General features: G+C 47.1%; 1 non-coding gene across 1 annotated transcript; it reads right to left on the bottom strand.

The window, feature by feature from the left end:
- Positions 1–9,536: 9,536 nt before the first annotated feature.
- LOC139004483 (U6 spliceosomal RNA) lies at positions 9,537–9,643 on the bottom strand. The gene has a single exon (XR_011470367.1). It is a non-coding gene; the product is annotated as a U6 spliceosomal RNA (small nuclear RNA).
- Between the last annotated feature and the right edge of the window lie 2,056 nt (positions 9,644–11,699).

Raw genomic sequence — 11,699 nt, 5'->3', positions numbered from 1 at the left:
AACACACAGTGATGGGTGTGTGGACTGTGCATGCTGACCCTCCGGCTGAAGTTTTTTCTGCTTTGCTGGGAGCACAACCTTGATAAACCTGGCTTGATTGGCCTAGAACCGTGGTCGGCAAACTGCGGCTCACGAGCCACATGCAGCTCTTTGGCCCCTTGAGTGTGGCTCTTCCACAAAATACCACGTGCGGGCGCGCACGTACAGTGCAATTGAAACTTCGTGGCCCATGTGCAGAAGTCGGCATTTTGTGGAAGAGCCACACTCAAGGGGCCAAAGAGCCGCAGTTTGCCAACCACTGGCCTAGATGATCAATATGGGAACCAAGGATAATGTAAATATTCTAAGTTGTCAAGAGGGAGTTGCATCTTCTCAGCATGCTTTTGTCCAGCCATGGAGCAGGCTTTTTGGACATGAGTGACCTAAGAAGTTGGGATCTGGAAGAAGATGCTTATAGATGTGAACCACTGGAATTTCCTTGCTAGAGGGGTGTGCATGCTTGTGGCTGTGACTTTTGGCTACTATTGTATATGTTCTGCTTCCTGGTGTGCAAGGCTAAGCTAATTGATAGCAGACTGGCTAATCACTTCAGAATCAGCGGTGACTGACAATTGTCAAATGAGTTTTCTTAGCACACCCCGTCCAGCTACCCTGGCAGGAAGGTGAAGGTAGCTGTCTGAGCTGCTGTCTGCAGACCACAGAGGCTGACTGATGTGCACATCAGATTACAAATTGATACACCAACAAGGGCTGTTAGAGGTTTTCTAACCCCAGAGAAGTTAGGACACTTCTCCAGGACCCACTGTTAGCAGATTCTGTCCCTGAAACTCAGTGGCTCTGGCCTTAAGTGGGCCCTTCTCTCTGGGCCTCAGTTTTCTTATCTACAGGTGGAGATGGTGAGCTAAGGCCCCTCTGTGTGTAATCTAGTGCAGAGCCAGGATAAGAGGCCAGGACCTTGGACTCTGGCCCACTCCCAGCTCTTCCCCGTGGCATCTCTAACAATGTGACTTTTTCCCAAGGGTCTGAGTGGTGTAGTTAGAGACCTGGGTTCAAATCTTTTGGCTCCGTGACCTTGGATGTATTGCTCAACTTCTGAGTCTTCTCTTCATCTTTAAAATGAAGATAATGTTTATCTTACAGAGTTGCTTTGAAAAGGAAGTTAACTTAGGTAAAACCCTCAGTACAGTACCTGGTCCCTTTTTAAGCATTTCATAAATGGGTCATTTTTATTGCTAACAGTAGATATTGTGGTTCACACTCACTGCATTCATCTGGATCGGAGGTTTCCTTTCTGTGAAACAGGAGGGTTAGATGGGACCAGTGCTTCTCCCCTCCTTTGGCATCCTATAGTTGTTTATAAAATCTATATATAGTTGTGATTTTCTACAATAATGTGAATGCATTGGTTTTAATATAAAAATGCTTCCTCCAAATCTTTGAATATAGTTGATCCTTCAGGATGAGGTGGCCTCAGCTATTCCCAAAGTGCACACACCTGCCCCCCTCTGTGGATGAGGCAGGATCGCATCATTTCTAAGATCCCTCTCAGCCTTAACATTCCAGGTTCCTAGGGTGAGTGAGTCTCCTCTTCAAAGGACCTAAGGTTGGTACCCAGGAATCCTGAAGGAACCTCGGAGAGGCAGGCTCCCATGTGCCCCTGCCCCTACTGAGACTAGAAAGGACTAAGTGGGGTGTATCCAGCAGAAGGGAGGGAGATGTTACAGCCTCTCTTAGTAAAGAATGCAAAAGTCTGGAGGAGGAGCAGGGCTATGTCTGAGCCTGACTTTTGGCTGTTGGGCTGATAAACCTGGCTGGGTTGGGTTGGCAGTTTTCCACCACCCCAGGTAAGTTCCAGAAAACACTGAGCCATTGTTTCTCATCCACAGCTGGAGGCTGTCCTGGGAATGGGCCTTCATATCATGGGAGGTTGGGTAAGGGCAAGGGGTGAACTGCATGTGGAAACATAGGGCTTGTCATACGGCCAAGGCATCCTCCTGTCAGTTCTGGTATAGTACCCAAGGCAGAGGACTGGGGTTGTGCCCAGCCAGTGGAAGCAGAGTTGAGGGGAGCCTGAAGAAGAGCAGCAAGCTTTGGAGAAGAACACAGAAATTTCTGGCCTGTGAATGGGAAGAGAGAGAGCATCCCTGTATATGGGGAGAAGAATATCTACTGATGGTGGTACATACATTCCCTACAGATTAGTCACTATGCCTGGTCTCACTCTCAGGCCTGCGGGGTTGAAATGAAGTCATCCATTTGTTTAGGACAAATATAAAGGACTTTCCCTGAGCTAAGGATTGACTACATTAGTCAAATTTGTACCCATCAGATATCATTTCAATAATATCCAAGGGACTATCAACACAGTTGTTATGCTGGAAATTTCCTGTTGGGCATGGTATATATTATAATAAGATTTAACATATCTTGCTTAATCTTTCCTGAGCATGTTATCAAATTGAGCCAGGACTTGGTGTAAGGACTAGATTCTAGTTCTGCTTTATTAGCTCTGTGACTTTGGGCAAGTCCCTTGGCCTTTGAACCTCAGATTTCTCATCAGTAAAATGGGGTTTGGCATATCTCAATATGTAGTGAAGTTGAAGTGAGATCTTGATTGGGAAAGCATTTTGTAAGTTGTCAGTAGCTCAATGTGAATTTTAAATAGAAACCCTTTGGACAGCTTTATTTAAAGGCATTGCTATCCTCTAGGTCCTCCACAACCTAGTCCAGCCGTGGGCAAACTACGGCCCGCGGGCCGGATCCAGCCCATTTGAAATGAATAAAACTAAAAAAAAAAAAAAAAGACCGTACCCTTCTATGTAATGATGTTTACTTTGAATTTATATTAGTTCACACAAACACTCCATCCATGCTTTTGTTCCGGCCCTCCGGTCCAATTTAAGAACCCATTGTGGCCCTCGAGTCAAAAAGTTTGCCCACCCCTGACCTAGTCTCAACCAATTTAATGACTATATCTCTCAAAACTCCTCTTAGCCCAACTCTTTCCCAAATGAGTTCCCTTGCCCTTACATGCAGCACTATCTTCCCCTTCTCTTCCCTCCAGCTCAGCAGATGGTGCTGGCCCTTTCTCTGTGCCTCGCAAACTGTGGAGATCCCTGCTCCCATGTTTGAGGATACATAGGTCCACTCTGGGCCCATTTTTTCAACTGTAAAATAAGGGTGTTGGATTAGATGGTCTGGTTCTTCTTCCAGTTCCTGCATTCTGTGATCCAGCCATATCCACTGTGCTAACAGTAAATCACAATTTGGGAGGGTGAGAACAATGCTTATTATCTAGCCATTGTCCAAGTAACTGATAAAAAGAAGTCAACATAAGAGTATGAATTAGCAATCTACTCTTTGTGATAGATAGGGCTATATCTGCAACAATATTTAAATGAACTAGAGCATCTAAGTGAAATTTGATGCCTCTGATTCTTCATAATTGACTGTTATTGAAGAGTTACCATTTGTTGAATGCTTGCTGTGTGCCAGGCATTGTTAGAAATTGCATATTACAGTGTATTGGGCATTCTGAGTATCTACTTTGTGTTGGATGCTTAAAGTTGCCTCTAATTTCCACAGAGCCCTACAAAGCAGATTTATAGATGAGAAAATTGAGGTTTAGAGAGATTAATAAATCACCCAAGGTCATCAGACTACTAAGTGGCAGAAGCACGTTCACATCCAGGCATGACTAACTACAAAGCCTGTTATGGGATCATTCATTGAAATCCACTGGCTGTCTGTTACCACCTAGCTTACTTGTAGATTGTCATTTTATTGTTACTAGTGCGCTAGGACTAGTGGTGACCAACTGTGTTCTTGACACAAGTCTGGGCTTGACCTTAGAGTAGTGATTGGTCTCTCTGTAGGTGAGGTGGCCAATCTGAAAATTGCATGGGAAAAAACCTACCTGGATTGAGTACCCTCCCTCCTCCAGCATGTGGGAGACTCCCAGTCTTTTTTTCTTTTTTAAATATATTTTATTGATTTCAGAGAGCAAGAGAGCGGGAGAGAGAGATAGAAACATCAGTGATGAGAGAGAATCATCCATTGGCTTCCTCCTGCACGCTCCCTATTGGTGATTGAGCCCACAACCCACATACCGGGAATTGAACCATGACCTATCTCCTGGTTCATAGGTCGGCATTCAGCCACACCAGCCAGGCAGAGACACCCTGTCTTGGCTGCCTCCCCATTCACCTTCTGTGTGCACCTACCCTCTTGTTTTAGTGCTAATAACTAAGAGTGGAAGGAAAACTAGAAATTCATCACCCTGTTTGCCAGGCCTTCAGCTTCAGCCAGAGGAGGCAGATTGTGTTGGTGGGAGTAATTAGAAAACAACTGCGAGCCCCACTTTCAAATCTGGGAGCCTGTAGGAGTTGGTAAGTCAGGTTGGCTGTGTGTTTTCTTTGCTGTGTCACAGTGGGGAAGTATCGTCAGGCCTCTCTGTAAAGGAAGCTCAAGTGAGCCATGGACATGCCAGAGCCAGATGGGTACTGGCAACTGCCTGGGCCCCAGCAGGAGCTGTGGGCACTTGAAGCTGGAGACAGTCTTCAAATGCAGCCTTGGTCCTTCTCAGCCTTGGTTCTTATTGCTGTTCCCCATCTCTGCAGCCCCTCCCATCAGCAGTGCTTCCTGCCCCCCTCTCCTTGGAAGACACTGTTCCAGCCTGATGCCTGAGGCTCTCACATGGGAAGGCAGAACTCCCACAGAAGTGTCCTCCTCATTCTCTCTCCTCCACTCATCCAGGTGTTAGTCTAGCCACAGAGGTAATGTTTTCCCAAGAGAAACAGGCCAGGGGGAAGCTGGCATCCCCCCTAAAGTGCGTGGAGAGGAGCAGGGGCCACGTGAACTCTGCTCACAGTTCGCCTGCATCATGTTCTCAGAGTCTAAGGGCCCTCCTAGCACAGGATCCTCTGGGCCTGTCCCTTCAGTTCATCAATGTAGGGCCAGTTTCCTCCCCAAAAGGGAGGGCCAGTGTGCACTTCAGGCAATTCAGAAAGAAGGTGGGGCAGCCAGCCTGGAGCTCCAGAAGCTGCTCAGACCCCTTCAGGACGGGGTGTGATCAGCAGAATCATGAGGCTCCTGCCCCTCCTAGGCCTTCTTCTCCAGAGCTTTCCTAGGCTTCTCTGAAGACCAGGAGAGGAAGGGCAGGGCAGACTCATGGCACAGACTGGTGGCCCTTCTCTTCACTCCCCTTCCCTCCTCCTTCTAGATCTCTCCTCACTCCCCTGACATTCCAATACCATCAGCACACCCATACCACTGTGGGCTGCCCCAACCTCCCCACTAGCCCTCACACCCCCTCTCCCCAGCCCCAGACTCATGTTTCTAAATAACTCAAATTACTAAATGTTGGCTGAATTAAGGGAGGGAGAGGAAGTTAGAAAGAAAAGAAATTATATATATATATATATATATATATATATATATATATATATATTGATTTTTTTACAGAGAGGAAGGGAGAGGAATAGAGAGTTAGAAACATCAATGAAAGAGAAACATTGAGCAGCTGCCTCCTGCACACCCCCTACTGGGGATGTGCCTGCAACCAGGGTACATGCCCTTGACCGGAATCAAACCTGGGACCCTTCATTCCGCAGGCTGGTGCTCAATCCACTGAGCCAAACCGGTCAGGGCAGAAAAGGAATATATTTTATACTGAATGATACTCCCCATTAATTTTGCTATTAATATTTGCCACTCTGCTAAAGGATTAAATGAGGTAAGTCACTTTAAGTACTTACTCCCATGCCTGACACATAGTTAGGCATGAGGCTCCTGCCCCTCCTAGGCCTTCTTCTCCAGAGCTTTCCTAGGCTTCTCTGAAGACCAGGAGAGGAAGGGCAGGGCAGACTCATGGCACAGACTCACTAAACAGTAGCTATGATTGGTTGTCTCTCTTTCTCCTTTTTTCCTGGGGCTTCTGCTCAGCTCTTTCAGCCCCAGCCCCTCAGTGGACAGACCTGGGAGCGTCCTCGGCTGAGAAGCTGGAATAATGGTATAGGCACCTGTTACTAGCACTTGCCCAGTCTTCAGAGCTTTCGTGGCCTTTGCTGGTGTGTCCTGAGGACCAGGTGTGCCTGCCTGACTTGGCTGCTGCTCCCATGGAGCCTGTGTGGTAGGGCCCTGAACAGAATCCTCTGGTAGGGAGGCCTTCGCCTCCTCCCTGGTGTCCCGCAGCATCTTGTTCCTGCTCTGGGCTTGGCTTCCCCTGCTAGAACCTTTCCTACCTGTCCAGGTGTCCTGTAGAGGGGACAGGTGCACTAGGGCAGGAAGGGCCCAAGTAGAGAAGACTAGGGAAGGAAGCTGACTTTCTTTAAAAAAATTTTTTTTAATATATTTTTATTGATTTCAGAGAGGAAGAGAGAGGGATGGAGAGATAGAAACATCAATGATGAGAATCACTGATCAGCTGCCTCCTGCACGCCCCCTACTGGGGATCGAGCCCGCAACCCAGGCATGTGCCCTTGACCAGAATCGAACCCGGGACCCCTCAATCCATAGGCTGACGCTCTATCTACTGAGCCAAACTGGCTAAGGCAAGGAAGCTGACTTTCTTAAGGTCACACAGCTGGTTGGGCTATAGCCGTAGTAAGCACTAGAGTCACTGACTCGCTTCTGTGCTATTTTACCCTCTGGTGCTATCTTCTGTTTTCTCCTGTGCCGGCTCCCTTCTTGGCCACGGCTGCTTCTATCCCCTGAGCTTTGACAGAAATCTGAAAACAACGGCAATGGCAATGTTAACAATAGCAGCCACCAGGGACTGAGAACTTATTCTGTGCCAGTGACTGCTCTGGGGATGCTTTTTAAACACATTGCTAACCCTCATAGCAACCCTGCAGGGTGGGGGTGGGTATTAGTAATGGCCCCACTTTACAGATGGGTAGACTAAGACTTTCATATTGTCACTTGCCTCAGGCCACACAGTTTAGCATCGGAGACCACAGCTGAGCAGTGTGTTCCTGGTGATGGGCATCGTGGGGATGGGAGCCGTGAGCACTGTTCCTGTTCCCTGAGTTGGTTGCCCAGGCTCGCACGGACCTGAGTACTCACAGTGCTCATTTCATGGGGTTTAAAAAAAACTGGGCACAATTGGTATGGCCTAGCAGACCAGAGGGAGGAGGCCTGGCGTTTGAGGAGGGGATGATTGGATAAACACACGTGTGACCCCTCTGCAGGGATGATACCTGATAATAAAGTGAGCGAACTTTAGGATTGTTGCTAGATTGTGCTAGGAATGTGCATTTTGCTAATTTAGTTATAATCAGGGTTTCTGGCTCTGCTTGCTTTTTGCATGTGACTTTTACTGCAGAAAGCTGCTCTCAGCCTGTTCTCATTAAATCCCAAATTAAGCAAGAACCCCAGCGGGAAGAGAGCAGCTCCAGGGGAGCAGGCCTCGCTCGTTCACACTGTGTATGCGGTTGGGTGTATTTATTTTATTCGGTCTGTGTGTGTATGTGTGTGTGTCCCCTTTTGAGAAAACTTAACAATAACTTTCTGCCAAAGATGTGGGCACTCAGGGTTGTGTTGCTGAGCAGACACCCTCCTCCCACCCGCGGTCTGCTGCTTTGTTGATGTGGCCAGGCTGGCGTGGGCAGCTCATCTGCTCGTAGAAGCCCAGCCTCTCCTTTAATGTGTTTTCCAAGAGGAAAGGCCCAGGAAGCCTTGGGGAGGGAGAGGCTGCCTGGTGCTCGGGGAAAACTCAGCGGTGGGAGGCAGAGCCGGCTGGCTTTGCATGATTTCACTTGGGAATCCCCGGATGTGGATCCTTGTTGCTCAGAGAAACCCAGAGAGTGTACCCCGAGCGGAACATCATTATGCCCATTTCATGCTGAGAAGCAAACAGTAGGATGGATGCACAAGCTACATGCCGGGCTTAGAGCGAGACTGGCATGTGTCTTGAACTAATTGCCTGTGGGACCCAAAGGAGTAGATAGTTTATGGTGTGGCGTGTTCTCCCACTGCACTGCTTTCTCTACGTCCTTTCTCTAGCATTCACAAGAGTCCCTGTGCAATAAAATTAAATGGAGTCATAATTTGGAAATGATTTTTAAATGTTTTTTTAACCCAAAATTCTATTCATTCATGCATTCCACAATGATCTATTGAGAACTTATCAGTAATTTTGCTTATTGGCATTCTGGGCATTGGGGATACAGCAGCGAGGAAAACACACAGGACCTGTGACCTGGTGACGCTCGTGCTCCCGGGGGAAGACAGGTTAATCATATAACCATACAACTGCCTGGCTGCCAACTATGATGCGTGGAATCTGATGCGCTTTCCTAACGTAGGACCTGACCTAACCTGGATGGGACCAGAGTCGGTGTTATTTCCAATCAGCCATTTTGTACTTGGCAGTTGTTGTGTTTTTTTGTTTTGTTTTGTTTTTTGAGCCTACGTGTGGGAACTTAAAATTTGTTCTTTTAAACGTCCTCTCAAGCTCCGGTCCCTTTTGCTGATCTTTCAAGGTGTATTTAGCATCTAACGTGGTAGCTGTTCCTACTTGCTTAGTATAATCCACCGATTTGATAAACATGCCTTCCATGATTTTGTCCAGATCAAATGAGTGTCCACTACCAGAGACCTCTGTCTGAGGAGACTTAAATCTGATTTGCCCCATTCCTCAGTGGTGAACAGCATTGTGGGATTTTTTTTTTTATTCTTTCCTCCTTTATTAGCCATAAAATATTCAAATATCTACTACGTTCAAGATCTTTCAGAATCTGGGTGTACCTTTAGTTCTTAGCCAAGAACTTAAATGGCTTAATGCAGGGGTCCTCAAACTTTTTAAACAGGGGGCCAGTTCACTGTCCCTCAGACCGTTGGAGAGCCGGACTATAGTTTAAAAAAAAAACTATGAACAAATTCCTATGCACACTGCACATATCTTATTTTGAAGTAAAAAAAAACAAAACGGGAACAAATACAATATTTGTATTTGCATGTGGCCCGCGGGCCGTAGTTTGAGGACCCCTGGATGTGTTCTCTTCATCAGTGTCTGTTTCAGGTTTCAAATCTCTCTGGTCTACATTTGTTCAACCGTTTTCTTTGGAAGATTAAATACTGATTCACCCTTTTCCCCATCCCCGCTCAAAGCTTCACACCACTACCTTCACGAAACCACTTTTCCACTTGTGTATTTAAGGAGGACAGAAGTGAGGGCCATTGGTGACAAAGAGAGCAGGGGGATAGACTAAAGCAGCAGTTCTCAAAATGTGCCCTGGGGACCCTTCTCAGTCCTTGAGGCCAAGAGTCCAAATCATTTTTGTAATAAAATGTTGTTTGCTTTTTTCACTCACCTTCTCTCCCAGTGTACAGCGGAGTTTTCTAGTAGCTACAGATACTAATACTGTGATGTCACAACAGATTAGATACAGAAGCAGATATGAAAATTTAGGTGTCTTCCATTAAGTCACACAGCAAAAACAACTCTTATTACTTTTTTTGTTTTGGAAAATACATTTTTCTTTTTTAAATGTTATGTTAACACATAATGGGCTTATTGATGCTTTTTTTTTTTTTAAAATATGGAACGCTTCACGAATTTGCGTGTCATCCTTGCGCAGGGGCCATGCTAATCTTCTCTGTATCGTTCCAATTTTAGTATATGTGCTGCCGAAGTGAGCACATTATTGATGCTTTTAAATGAACTAATATTTTTTAGTTTTAATCTCTACTACAGTGAATATTGATAGCAATAAATCACAAACAAAAATTCTTTGGGATCCCCAATAATTTTTAGGACCATGAAGGGGACCTGGGATCAAGAAGTTTGAGAATGGATGAGCTAGAGGGTAAGGGGTCATTTAGGTGTTATGAGAATACCAAGAATCAGACACAAGCCAACAGAAAAGCTTAAATTCATGTCATTGCCAGTTCAGACGCTCTCAGTCTGCTCCAATGTGTGAGTTGCATAGGATGAGAGATTCCTCTGGAATCATGGAAATCCTCTGTCCCTAGGAGGAGAGGTACTGGGCTAGGCATCACCTTGCTACCACGTTTTAGGGGTATGCTCCAGGGACTGCTCCTGAAGCTCCCAGTGGGCAGGACCAGTGCCACTGGGTCCTCTGCACTGTGTGAACACAGCCTGTGGAGCCTGGTTGAAATCTCAGCCCAGATTCCCTAAGACAGTTACAGCCTGGAGTTCCCCCATCCATCTGCTCTCTGGGCTTGTCTCCCACTCAAGGGATCATAACCAGGGCTTCCTCACTTTAAGGAGAAAGGAGCAGGGTCTCAGGAGGCAAATGTCCCATGAGCCCTGGGTGGTGATACTAGGCCAGATGTGCCAAGGGGTGAGTGGTATTCCAGGCCAGATGTAGAGTTGGGGGTGTGCCCAGCCTCTCCAAGGGCTCAACTCTCTGCTTGACAGCCTCCTCCCTTCGCTCCACACTCAGACTGGAATCTGCAGCTCTGTGAAAATCCATGAGCTTCCACCCTGGTTTCCCCAGGACTCCATTGAGAGCCTCTACAGCTGGCAGCCAGGGGTTTCAAAGGTCACCCCAGCTGGGCGGATTAGAACAACAGATCTCTCTGACTGGGTGAAGCTAGCTGCCCAGCGGAAGGCGAGTTGCCACATCTGCGAGCAAAGTCTTTTTTCAGTCGTCCTGGGCTGTGGGGCGTGTCTGGCTCTCCTCCCCTTTCTTCCTTGGACAGACGGTGGACAGGAATCTCCGCAGTACAGTGGGAAAGTGTGGCTGCCCACGCGTCCCGACTCATGTGAGAGCTGCCCCGGGGAAGAGGCCACGGTAAGGCGTGTCTGTTCTTTGGTGTGTGGCTCCACTGCTTGCTCCCATGGGTTACAGCACGTCAGCCTGGCACAGCCCACAGCACTCGGGGATTAGGAGCAATCAGGGCATTTGTCAGGATTGGAGTTCTGCAGAGAGGGGATTAAGGTGGGGAGTGGAGCTGTCATTGCCTGGTGGTGTGCTGCCTCTGATGAGTGTGCTGTGGCCTGTAGGTGGGTTCACTGCTGCCAGCCAGGCTGCCAGTGCTGAGCCTGCTGGCAGCCCTTCCCTGTAGGGAAGGCGTGGTGTTTCCAGGGTGCCCTGCCGACTGACCCTGACCGGTGCTTAAGTGCCAGGGAGCGCGATCACGCTCCTCCTGCAGTGTTACTATTAGATGCTAGTAGTTCACTCTTTATTGACAGATGGCACCTAAGTGCAGATTACTTATGATGCCGAATGTCTGTAGTTCTAAAATTGACCAGGTTTCCCTAAGTTTTTGAATATGTAACTTCATTTACTTGCGATTCATCATTTTTTTCCTAAACTGCTGTAAAATCAGCAAAAATGCCTTGGCAATTTTAGCATAGTTCCTAGGATATTGGTTGGCACTCAAAGTTAAAGACAGCGATCACTTAATATGAATGCACTCTGGGCAGGAAAGGGGTCGGCTGGTTTCTCTAAATCTGTTCTCCACTCAACTCAATCCCCGATCTTTAACTTTTATTCTGAGTCTTTTTGCCTCAGAGTTGCACTCTGTTTTGGCCATAGTAAAAGTGTTCCTTTCTGGGTTCAAGAGACAATTTATAGCGCTTTTGAGCAAATTCAAGTCAAATTAACTTAGTGCTGCTTTAAATGTCTAATACATTCTGTTACTTGTGGAAAACTTATTTGGAGTGAGCTTTGTCCCAAGAAGTGTGTGTGTGTGTGTGTGTGTGTGTGTGTGTGTGTGTGTGTGTTGGG

The sequence above is a fragment of the Myotis yumanensis genome, unplaced genomic scaffold (assembly GCF_028538775.1).
Source record: "Myotis yumanensis isolate MYYU_CA2020_CCGP unplaced genomic scaffold, mMyoYum1.0.hap1 SCAF_2, whole genome shotgun sequence".
NCBI classification, from domain to species: Eukaryota; Metazoa; Chordata; class Mammalia; order Chiroptera; family Vespertilionidae; genus Myotis; species Myotis yumanensis.
This window is presented reverse-complemented; position numbering and strand designations above follow the sequence as displayed.